The 13,093-nt window shown below is 41.4% G+C and overlaps 1 long non-coding RNA gene across 1 annotated transcript in view; it reads right to left on the reverse strand.

Annotated features, from left to right (window-relative positions):
* Positions 1 to 1,526: 1,526 nt before the first annotated feature.
* Positions 1,527 to 13,093, reverse strand: part of LOC149451706 (uncharacterized) — a 67,265-nt gene continuing 55,698 nt past the window's right edge. The window contains exon 2 of the long non-coding RNA XR_016314997.1: positions 1,527 to 2,677. This is a non-coding gene — a long non-coding RNA (uncharacterized LOC149451706). The remainder of the gene's footprint in view (positions 2,678 to 13,093) is intronic.

Raw genomic sequence — 13,093 nt, forward strand, 5'->3', positions numbered from 1 at the left:
ATTGCTGTTGGGAAAAGGTGTCCTTCCAATAAGAGAGACCTGGAGCTGTTTGCAAAGGAAGAGTGGTCCAAAATTCCGGGTGAGAGGTGTCAGAAGCTTATTGATGGTTATAGGAAGCGACTGATTTCAGTTATGTTTTCCAAAGGGTGTGCAACCAAATATTAAGTTAAGGGTGCCAATACTTTTGTCCAGCCCATTTTTGGGGTTTTGTGTGACATTATGTCATATTTGCTTTTCTGCCTCTGTTTTATATTTGTTCCAATACATACAAAGGGAATAAACATGTGTATAGCAAAACATGTGTTAATGCAATACCTTTTTTGTGTGAAATACTTGATTTTCAGGAAAAATATCAAGGGTGCCAACAATTTCGGCCATGACTGTATGTTATGTTCTTTTAATATGCAATTTGTGAGCTGAATGAAAAAAAAGAGACTAAATCTCTGCCAGAAAAAGTGTATGGTATGCCCACCATTAGAATATACCACCCTGCATCCACCCACTTCTAATGTTGGGCATACATGAAATGTTCTTTTTTTTTTCGTTCAGCCTGTGGTGGCTTGCTGAAGATGCAATCTAATGAAACTAGTTGAGGCCGTCGAGAGTCGTCATATCCTCTTCCGGTGACATCAAGTCCGGTTTTCTCTCTTTCTGGCCGATGGACCGCATGCAGGTCCCACAAGGGATTGTGAGACTCATTCAGGCTGTTTACAACTGTGCTGGTCCAGGCATTGTGTATTTGAGTGCAATATCTTATATCTTTATATGGTTTTATAAAATTAAACATACTACACTATTAGTCCTTTCTGTTCTTTTGGTGGCATGGTCCATTCCTATGGACAGGAGGTTCTACATATGAGCAAGGCAGATGAATGAATAAGACTGATATGGTTGAACCTTTAGTAATAAAAAGGTCACTGGAGTGTCGGTGAGTTTTTTTTCTCACAGTGGTGTTGGAGATCGGAGGCACAGACACAAGATTGCATTTTTTAAACAACAAGAGTTTTAAGAGTTCTGGCACCTTGGTGTGGTGGACTTTTAATCTTTCCTTTCACATGCTATGGTTTATTATAAATTTGTGGTAGCACCTGAAACATCTTTGTATATTCTGAAAAATTTTTTTGGTTCTGCACATATCTAGGTTCCAGTATCTCCAAACGTTTACAAACTCTTTTGTGAACAATATGCAGCACTAAGAAGCCAGTTGATAAGATAAAAAATAGTTTTTTCCGTAACAACCAATCCAACTGTCAGCTTTCAAACCAGACCTAGAAAATAAAAGATGAGATGTGGTTGTTTGCCCTAGGCAACATATTCATTTCAATTTACTCCAGCTTTCATAAATCAGACCCATGTGTTAGTGCAGCATCAAACACCGATATTTCCCAAAATAACAGGAAATTCTATTTCCTCTTCAATAGCCACATAAAGGCTTCCCTTCATGTTATTTATAGTATGCATGCAAATCACTTTTTGTAGATGATGTAAGCAGAAAAAATCCAACATGAAATATCATTACATGTATGTAAATAACTCAAGCATCAGAACATTTTATTTACATATTTTTGCTTTGAGAAAGGAAAAAAACATTTTTTATTATATGCATCATTTTTTTTCTCTTTTCCAGAGGTGTATTCAGCCCTCATCTTTCTCTTTAAATTTTCCAAATCCTGAACAGCTTAGCTTTTTTTTATGCTATCTCCCACCCTGAAGACTGCCTTACTCGTTTACATTCTCTTACGTTTGTTCAGCATGATGATAGGCGGGCAGCCAGGCAGGTCAGGATAATGGCACATTGTTTGTACTTGTTACTGATGTTTGATTTCTCATTTTTCTATATTACGCTGTTGTGAGTAATTTTAAACTATGCCAATTACAGTTCAACAGGTACATGTTACAGGCAATGCGTATGTTTTTACCATTTTTTGTTTAATGCTAAAACAAATAACATCACATTGTTTTAAAAATTCAGTTTTATTCTGCTTTCTGAAATAAGCCTGAATTAGCAGGGAGATCAGATTAGGATTGAGACATCCCTGTCCTTTCTCTACTAGAAGAGATGGGGGTATTTGCAGGGGAAAAATGAAGGTCGCATCATATTGAATGTACAGTTATACACCAATCAGCCATAAATGATCTCCTTACAGTTGTATCTGAAAGTGGGTAGGATTTATTAGGCAGTAGGCAACATGTTGCCCCTGAAATTGATGTGTTTACAGCAGAAAAAAATGGGCAAGCATTAGGATTTGAACAACTCTGACAAGTGCAAAATTGTAATGGATAGATGACTGGGTCAGAGCAATTCCAAAACTGCATCTCTGTGGGATGATCACAGCCTGCGGTGGTCAAGACCTACCAAAACTGGTTCAAAGAAGGAAAAAGGGTCAAACAGCAATAGGGTCAAGGGAGGCCAAGGCTCACTGATGCATGTGGGGAGCAAAGCCTGGTCCATGTAGCCTGATCCAATAGAAAAGTTACTGTAGAGCCTCAGTAAGATTCTTCAACTCCCCTTAAGAAGTCAACAACTAGCTCCTGCAGTTCCAATGAAGGATCTCTGCTTTGTAAGTCTTCACTCCTCCACCTGATGAGCCCTATGGGGGGTTTTCTGCCTTCTTCTACCAGTCTCTCCTTGGTCGTCAGCTCCAAGTGAGTGTTAAGGAGCCTTGGGTACATTTCTCTACAAAAGGGGGAGAAATGAAGTGATTAATACGTACATTAACAATAGACACATATCATACAATAATACCACAGTGTCAAATAAAATTATAAAGTGTCCTCATGAAATAACCAATATAATTATAAAGTGTCCAAAGAAAGAAGTCCATATAATAATTCCACGAAGACTTAGCCTTCCACACCCAATGTCCAAAAAAAACGAAAAGATCCCCTTGTGCAAATCTGCACCACATGCAGTGAGAACAATAACTCATCAGATATAAAATGTTAAAAGGTGAATTATGGTCCGCTATAACAGAATAGCCAACTCAACCCAAATCTTCACAGTCTTCCACACAGTAGGCTTTTGCAGTCAGGATGAAACAGTACAAACACTCAAAAGAGAAAGATGCTCTATAGTGCAGTAAGTTGACTAAAATCCAGATGAGTATAAAAGTATATACAGTAGTACACTCACATATTTTGGTGCCAAATGGCACCTCCAAAAGGCAGAAGCAGATGCTCCGCACCGCCGCTCTCTCTATCAGTCAGCATGTGTTCCGCGACTTGGATCAATCACCAGAAGTGACGCACAGAAGGACCAAAAGTGACAACAAACAGCTGGGCCTCAATGCATTTCGCAAATTGCGTCATTAGGAAGCTCAACTGCGGCCATCTTTAGAAGTCTTTTATACTCATCCATCCCAACAAGCGGGAGGGGTTTTGATTTGCTTAATACCCAATCAAATACCAACAGAGCATGGCTAATAGCAATGGGTTCACCCATTAATTTACATAAATAAACATCATCATTATAAAAACTATAAAACCTATTGAAAAATATACATGTTAAGAGCAAATCTAAAGTATATATAGATAGATAGATATATCCACTGCCCCCCAGTGGCTGCAACATGCCAACAATCATCCAAGCAGATAAAAGCACAGAAAGACTTAGATCAGTGGTTCTCAACCTTTCTAACGCCGCGACCCCTTAATACAGTTCCTCATGTTGTGGTGACCCCCAACCATAAAATTATTTTTGTTGCTACTTCAGAACTGTAATTTTGCAGTGGGAGGAATAGTGCCCCATCATTGGTATCAGTGGGAGGACTAGCGCCCCATCATTGGTATCAGTGGGAGGAATAGTGTCCCATCGTTGGTATCAGTGGGAGGAATAGTGCCCCATCACTGATGTCAGTGGGAGGAATAGTGTCCCATCGTTGGTATCAGTGGAAGGAATAGTGTCCCGCCATTGGTGTCAGTGGGAGGAATAGTGCCCCATCATTGGTATCAGTGGGAGGAATAGTGCCCCATCATTGGTATCAGTGGGAGGAATAGTGCCCCATCATTGGTATCAGTGGGAGGAATAGTGCCCCATCATTGGTATCAGTGGGAGGAATAGTGCCCCATCATTGGTATCAGTGGGAGGACTAGCGCCCCATCACTGATGTCAGTGGGAGGAATAGTGCCCCATCATTGGTGTCAGTGGGAGGAATAGTGCTCCATCATTGGTGTCAGTGGGAGGAATAGTGTCCCATCATTGGTGTCAGTGGGAGGAATAGTGCCCCATCATTGGTATCAGTGGGAGGAATAGTGTCCCATCATTGGTGTCAGTGGGAGGAATAGTGTCCCATCATTGGTGTCAGTGGGAGGAATAGTGCCCCATCATTGGTGTCAGTGGGAGGAATAGTGCCCCATCATTGGTGTCAGTGGGAGGAATAGTGCCCCATCATTGGTATCAGTGGGAGGAATAGTGCCCCATCATTGGTGTCAGTGGGAGGAATAGTGCCCCATCATTGGTATCAGTGGGAGGAATAGTGCCTCATCATTGGTATCAGTGGGAGGAATAGTGCCCCATCATTGGTGTCAGTGGGAGGAATAGTGCCTATCATTGGTGTCAGTGGGGGGAGGAATAGTGCCCCATCGTTGGTGTCAGTGGGGGGAGGAATAGTGCCTATCATTGGTGTCAGTGGGGGGAGGAATAGTGCCCCATCGTTGATGTCAGTGGGGGGAGGAATAGTGCCCCATCGTTGGTGTCAGTGGGGGGAGGAATAGTGCCCCATCGTTGGTGTCAGTGGGGGGAGGAATAGTGCCCCATCGTTGGTGTCAGTGGGGGGAGGAATAGTGCCCCATCGTTGGTGTCAGTGGGGGGAGGAATAGTGCCTATCATTGGTGTCAGTGGGGGGAGGAATAGTGCCCCATCGTTGGTGTCAGTGGGGGGAGGAATAGTGCCCCATCGTTGGTGTCAGTGGGGGGAGGAATAGTGCCCCATCGTTGGTGTCAGTGGGAGGAATAGTGCCCCATCGTTGGTGTCAGTGGGGGGAGGAATAGTGCCTATCATTGGTGTCAGTGGGGGGAGGAATAGTGCCCCATCGTTGGTGTCAGTGGGGGGAGGAATAGTGCCCCATCGTTGGTATTAGTGACACAAATGATGGGGCACAATTCCTCCCACTGACACCAATGATACTTACCTTGCTGACCCCTGCTCCAGCCTGGGCTCGCTCTCTCCCTCTCCCATCTACAGCCTGCAGAAGCAAAATTTCCACTTACCTGTCAGCTGTCTTCCTTCTCTGGCCTCTCTCCTCTTCACTCGGTCCTGCAGCTCCCTCGATCTTCTTCGATCTGCGCGCTCTGCCGCTCGGCTCCTCCTCTCCAAGCTCCACCTCCTCGCCGGTGATTGGCCGCCTGTGTGCCTCTCCTGAGCTACAGTTCCGGTGGCCAATCAGCGGCGAGGAGGCAGAGCTGTTGAGTGATCCCGGAGGTGTGGCCAGGTTACAGGGGCAGCATATCATCCCGCCCACAGATCGCGAGACAGAGCAGCGGTGTCTCGGTTCCTAAGACCATCGGAAATATGTTTTCCGATGGTCTTAGGCGACCCCTGGGAAATGGTCGTTCGACCCCCAAAGGGGTCGCGACCCCCAGGTTGAGAACCGCTGACTTAGATGAATGGACACCTAGAATACTGCCACCTAAAGGGCAATAGACACACCACATTTTAACCAAGAATGTACAAACAATAAAAAGGAGCTCAAATTAAACTAAAAATCCGTCAAAAACCATTTAGATCAATATCAATGTTCAAACTTGACGGAACAAGGGTATTAAGTGCAAAAACCCATCTTGTTTCATTCTGAGACACCTGTTTACACATATCACTACCTCTCGAATGCTTAAAAACTCTATACCACAAAAGGTCAAAAAGGTTGGGTCCTTATTTGTGCTATCCTAAAGTGATTGGAAACACTGTGTTGTTTAACCACTAGGGGACCGCCCACAGTACATATACTGCTCCTGTGCGCAGGATCACGTATATAAATATGATCCTGCATTCCAGGGTAGGGGGCGCAAACGAGGCACGTGACCGCCCTAAGCGCAGCACTGATTGCGGCCATGGGTGTCAGTCACCCGGTCCCGGCCGGTGATTACCCGCCGGAGCCCCGGTGATTGCCGGCAATCATTGACAGAGAAGAAGGCTGCATTGTTTTCAATGGAGCTCTCCTCCCTGTCAGCTTTCAGCACACTGTTCCAAGATCGCTGATCACAGCCTCCTGGAACAGTGTGCAACAGAGAGGTACACCCCCCCCCCCCCGCCCCCTAGTAGAACACTCCCCTCACACAGTTAACCCTTTGATTGTCTCCAAAAGTTAACCCCTTCCCAGTGCCATTAGTACAGTGTCAGTGTTTTTTTTTTGCACTGATCACTGTATTAGTGTCACTGAGAATATCGGTGACCCCAAGTCTGTTCCCCCCCAGTGTCAGAATGTCCACTGCAGTCCGCCATAAGTTGCTGATCGCCGCCATAAGTCGCTGATTGCTGCCATAAGTCGCTGATCGCCACTATTATTAGTATAAAAAAATCCAGTATCTATACCGCCATTTGTAAATGCTATAACTTTCACGTAAACCAATTAATTTACACGTATTGGGATTTTTTTTTAGTGAAGACATGTCGCAGAATACATTTTGTCCGAAATTTATGACGATATTTGATTTGAAAATTTTTTTACTGGACATGTTTTATAGCAAAAAGTCCAAAATATTTTTTTTTCTCAAAATTGTCGGTCTTTTATAGCGCAAAAAATAAAAAACACACAGGCAATCAAATACCACCAAAAGAAAGCTCAATTCATGGGGAAAAAAGGATATAAATTTCATTTTGGTGCAGCGTTGCATGACCGCGCAATTGTCAGTTAAAGTAATGCAGTGTCGTAACACAAACTTATGTAACCGCTTCCTCACTGCTCTATAGCAGAAATACTGCTACAGGGCAGCACAGGTGCACAAAATCACACATATATATATATATATATATATATATATGTGATTCGTGCTCCCGCGGTTTTCACGCCCCTCCCAGATAGTGTCAGATTGCCCATCAGTACACCAGTCATCACATTTAACCCCTTGATTGCCAGGAACAAGCTCATACACAATAAACTTCCTATGCTAGTATAGTGTCTGAACAGGTCAATATCTTTGATCAGGTCAACACTATACCAGCATTCACATTAATATAGCATCCCCAAAAATGCAGCGTTATCGGGATCAGCCCCGGCACTTGCCAGCATCTGCATTTAGCCCCTACGCTTACCCCCCCCCTTCTCCCCCAGCAAGAGCAGTGTCAGTAGGTCACTGTCACTTGATACATTGCACACAAAACCGAAGTGTTGGCAGAATCAGGCCTGATCTCTGTTAGCACTTGTCGGTAAATTTTGATGACTCTCATATGCAGCAGAGTGCCAGTACTAGTGAACTGGTGAGCACCAGCGGTCTAGTACATCCTGGTCTTTCAAATACCTCTTAGATTGTAAGACTTGGTGACGTGGTGAGTCCCATAAGTGCAGTACAAGCTGGTGCGGTGGCGAGCACAAGTATTGTCCTGCAACCACCAAGAATTCACACACAGGTCCGTAGAGCCCCTAGTATCCTTCCGGATGTGCTTGCAAATCCGATTGGCAGCCCACAAATTTTGCAGCACCTGTACTTCCCTCATTCACTGCCCAACCCGGAATTCAGGTGGAAATAGCAAATTTAACTCCTCACCTTGATTTTTTGGAGCTGTTTTTCACGGAAGATCTGTATGCATTGATTGTGGATCAAAGCATTTTACTGTATATGCACAACAATGTATCGCCGCCAACCCAAATTCAAACCTTGCCAGACCATTCGCATGAAAACTTATTACAGTTTCCGAATCTCTATTTTTTTGGAGTCTAACCCTCAACATGGGCATTACTAAAAAAAATGAATTGCGGTTGCATAGGTCCACAGACCCAATTCATCATATGCCCATGTTATTTGCTGCCATGGCCAGGCATAGATATGAGAGTATAATGTGTTTTATGCATTTCAACAACAATACACTCTGTTGTCCTCGGGGTGACCCTGAATTTGACTGGCTGAACAAAATTCAGCCCCTCGCAAATCACCTTAACCAAAAATTTGCAGATGTCTATGCTCCCCAGCAAAAATCTGCGTTGATGAGTCCCTCATTCATTTTTCTGGCCACCTTGCATTCAAACAATTTCTCCCCAGCAAGTGTGCCAGATATGGGGTCAAGATGTAGAAGACCTGTGAGAGGACAACAGGCTATACTTATAAGTTTCGGATTTACGAGGGAAAAGATAGTCACGTGGAGCCCCCCAGATGCCCAGACTACATGGGGAGCAGTGGCAAGATAGTTTGGGACTTGGTGTCATCCTTTTTCCATATGGGGTACCACTTATACATGGACAATTTTTATTCAAGCGTGCCACTATTTAGACATTTGTACAATCTTGGAACGGGTGCATGTGGCACCGTGTGACCTAATGTGTGCCCACCATTAAAAGTGGGTGGATGCAGGGCGGTATATTCTAATGGTGGGCATACCACATACTTTTTCTGGCAGAGATATCTTCTCTTTTTTTCATTCAGTCCACAGGCTGCATACAAAAAAAAAAAAGAACATAGTATATACACCCAACAAGGATCAGCGATGTACTGGTAAATCACTGGACTTTGAATGGTTATACCAGGATGATGCCTACAGCTGCAGGCATTATCCTGGTATAATCTTTTTCAGCTGGTGATCAGCTTTTATGTAAAAGCAATCCTAGTGGCTAATTAGCTGCAGGATTGCTTTTAAAAACAGCGGGAGACAATACCCCCCCCCCTCCCCCACTGTCTTCCACAGCCTTCTCGGGCAGTTCTGAGCCATCGGGGGAACCTGAGAATGCAGCCATTGTTTCTGCCAGCTGACCATAGAGCTGATTGGAGACCATAATGGTGCCAATCATCTCTATAGCCTAAGAAATCAGAAGCTACGAGCATTTCTTCACTTCAGTTTCGCAAGATATAAACAGCGCCATTTGTAAATTGGAAAAGCATCTGATCACACCGATCTTGGTTTGATGAGATAATGTAAGGGCAGAGGAGATATCTATCCATTGAAGTTATAGGGGATATTTGCATTCCCTGTGATAGCATTAAAAGTGATAAAAAAAAAAATTAAAGGGACAGAGTAAAAATAATAAAAAAAATCAAAATAACTTAAAAAAAAAGTACCCTCGCCCCCTGCGCATGCACGCACCTGCGTTAGTGAGCGTTGACCCTGTGCCAGTATGGAAACAGCGGTTGCACCATGCATGTGAGGTATCGCCACTCACGTCAGATCAAGGGCAGTAATTCTAACACTAGAACCCTCTGTAAATCTAAAATGGTAGCTTGTAAAGGCTTTTAAAACATTGCCTATGGATATTAAAAATGTATGCAGTTTGCCGCCATTGCACAGGGCATGCACAGTTTTAAAGTATGTCATCTTTGGTATCTATTTACTCAGCATACCATCATCTTTTATATTTTATCAAATAATTGGCCAATATATTGTGCTTTTGTGCATTAAAAGTAAAAAAAGCGTATTTTAAAAAACAAATTGCATTTGAAAAATTGCTGCACAGGTACTATGTGACACAAAAAATTGCAGCACCCACCATTTTATTCACTAGGGTGTCTGCTTTAAAAAAATATATAACGTTTGGGGTTTAAATTAATTTCCTAGAAAACGCTTGGTCTTCAGGTGGTTAGAAGAGTGAATTATGTCTGACATAAACTTCTAGTGCTGGGCATACAATGCCCCCACCCCTCAAAACGACCCCTTTTTGGAAAGTAGACACCCCAAACTATTTGCTGAGAGGCATGTTGAATCAATAGAAGAATTTATTTTTTTACAAGTTTTTGGAAAATGACAAACATAAATTTTTTTATCTACATAAAATTGTTACTTAAATGTTTCATTGCTCACACATGCCATGGGTATATGTGGAATTACTCCCCAAAATACATTCTGCTATGTCTCCCGAGTATGAGAGTACCACATGTGAGAGATGTTTTGGCAGTCTAGCCAAGTACAGGACCCCAAAATCCAATAAGCACCTTCAGGCTTTTAAAGGGCTTTATTTCCTCATTACACTTCCTGGCTACCTATCACAGTTTCGGAGGCCCTGAAATGCCAGGATAGCACCAAACCTCCCGAAATGACCCCTTTTTGGAAAGTAGACACCCCAAGGAATTTGATAAGAAGCATGATGAGTATTTTGCAGATCTTGTTTGTTGCCACAAGTTTTTGGAAAATTAAGAAAAAAAACAAAAACATATTTTTTCTTTTCTTTTTTTATATTTCAAAACCTTGTGAGAAAAAATCTGCAAAATACTCACCATGCCTCTTTTTAAATTCCTTGGGGTGTCTACTTTCCAAAAAGGGGTCATTTGGGGAGGTTTGGTGCTATCCTGGCATTTCAGGGCCTTCAAAACTGTGATAGGTAGCGAAGAAGTGAAATGGTGAAGTTACGCACCTTCAGGCTTTCAAAGTGGTCATTGGATTTCAGGCTCCTGTATATGGCTAGGCTCCCAGAAAGTCTCACACATGTGGTACCCCCATAATCGGTAGAAGTAGCAGAATGTATTTTGGGGTGTAATTCCACATATACCCATGGCTTGTGCGAGAAATAAATCATTTAAATGACAACTTCGTGTAAAAAAAAAAGGGGTCATTTGGGGGTGTTTGTACAATCCTGGTATTTTAGCACCTCAAGAAATGTGATGAGCAGTCAGAAAGTAAAAGCTGTGTAAATTCCGTTATCTATACCATAGTTTGTAGACGCTATAACTTTCACACAAAGCAATCAATATACACTTATTTGGATTTTTTTAACCAAAAACATGTAGCAGAATACATTTTGGCCTACATTTATGACAACATTTTAGTTTTTTTGGATATTTTTATGACAGAAAATATGTTTTTTTTTTTAAATGTTTTTTTCTCAAAACATTTTTTGTTAATAGCGCCTAAAATAAAAAGTGCACAGATGAACAAATACCACCAAAACAAAGCTCTATTTGTGTGAAAAAAAGGACATAAATTTAATTTATGTACCGTGTTGCATGACCGCACAATTGTCAGTTAAACTAGTGCAGCGCTGTATAGCAAAAAAATGGTGTAAATTGCAGTATCTATACCATAGTTTGTAGACGCTATAACTTTCACACAAAGCAATCAATATACACTTATTGGGATTTTTTTTTACCAAAAACATGAAGCAGAATGCATTTTGGTCTAAATTTATAACTAACTTTACTACATATTTTTTTATAGCCCAAAGTAAAAAAATAGGGTTTTTTTTCCAAAATTTTCAGTCTTTTTTTGTTTATAGTGCAAAAAAAAAAAGCGCACAGGTGATCAAATACCACCAAAAGAAAGCTCTATTTGTGTGAAAAAAGGATGTAAATTTCGTTTAGGTACAACATTGCATAACCGCGCAATTATCAGTTCAATTAGTGCAGCGTCGAGTACCAAAAAGAGGCCTGGTCATTAAGGGGGGTAGATCCTCTAGAGGGAAAGTGGTTAGAGCCTTTCTTTATATTATTTATATGTTCATTAATTCTGTTTGACAGAGATCTTGTGGTCCTCCCCACATACTTCAAATCACAAGTACAGGACAAGAGATATGTAACAAAACAAGTATTGCAAGTGGTAAATTTATTTTAGTTTTAAATTCTTTATCTTCAGAAGAGAAAAAACACTTTTGTTTTTCTATTCTTATTCTGGGTGGTTTTACATGACATACATGCACCTACCACATCTAAAAAAGCCCACTCTTTCCAAAAATGTTATATTTCTCTTAGGGGGGTCTAGAACATTCTTGGCTATCATATTTCTAAGCCCTGGGGCTTTCTTATATATGAAGGATGGTTTATTTGGGAGAATAGTTCTTAAAGTACTATCTTTAAGCAAACTGGGCCAAAATTTGTTAAAACTCTTTTCAGCCTATATTGCAGGCTAAACCCTGTAATTAAAGCTAATTCAGCATTCCCACTTTAGTTACATCTAGGTCTACTCTAAAAGAGTTCTTCTCTCTTCATCTTACCAATTTCTTCTCTTACTTTTGATAATTCCTTTTTCTTATAACCCTTCTCCTGAAATCTCTGTATTAGCATGTCAGTTTGGGAGATAAAATCAGCATGCTTATTACAATTCTGTTTTAGACGGACAAACTGACCCTTGGGTATAGCCCTAGTCCACCCAGGGTGATGACAGCTGCAGGTAGAAATATACCCATTTTTTCAACCTCCTTAAAAAAGTACAAGTAGTCAATTTATTCCCCGTTTTATATGTTTCTAAATCAAGAAACTGTACTTTTTCACTACTCCATTTTCCTGTCAGCTTGATATCATATGGATTGTCATTAAGATAAGAGAGGAAATTTAACAACTTCCCCTCCATACCTTCCCAAACAAACACAATTTCATCAATGAATCTGTAATATGCTTTTAATTGTGGCCAAGATTTAGAAAATATTTTCTCCTCCTCCCATTTATTTAAAAAAATATTGGCCACACTCGGAGCATATCTTGCTCCCATGGTCACACCTTTATGTTAATGATAAAATTCTCCCTGATAGCAGAAATAGTTATTTTCCATAGCGGTGCTAAGCCCTTCCACCAAACACATAGTTTGTGATCTCTTCAAATCAGTGAATTTATCAAATGCCTATTGTACTGCATCCAAGGCATCCAATTGTTTAATATTGGTATATAATGACTCTACGTCCACTGTCACCAGTATAGTGGAGTCATTCACTGAGATATTTTGCAACACTGAAATTACATCCTTACTATCCTTCAGAAAAGACCTCCCCTTTTCCCCCCAATTGGCGGAGAAAGATATTGAAGTACTCACCCAATCAGGAATAAAAATATATCTATCCCACTTATTATGGGTCTACTTGGGGGTTTATCCTTATTTTTATGCATCGTTGGCAGATAATAAATTACTGGAATCCTAGGAGCCTTCAAAGTAAGATACCTAGCTTCCTTTTTCTCAAGAATGCCCTTCTTCAAACCCTTTTTAACAAAATCATTACATTTCTCCTTCAAAAATCTCATAGGATCCTTTACA

Source organism: Staurois parvus, unplaced genomic scaffold, assembly GCF_062004578.1.
Source record: "Staurois parvus isolate SC_StPar_1 unplaced genomic scaffold, SC_StPar_1.0 ptg000525l, whole genome shotgun sequence".
Classification (NCBI taxonomy): Eukaryota; Metazoa; Chordata; class Amphibia; order Anura; family Ranidae; genus Staurois; species Staurois parvus.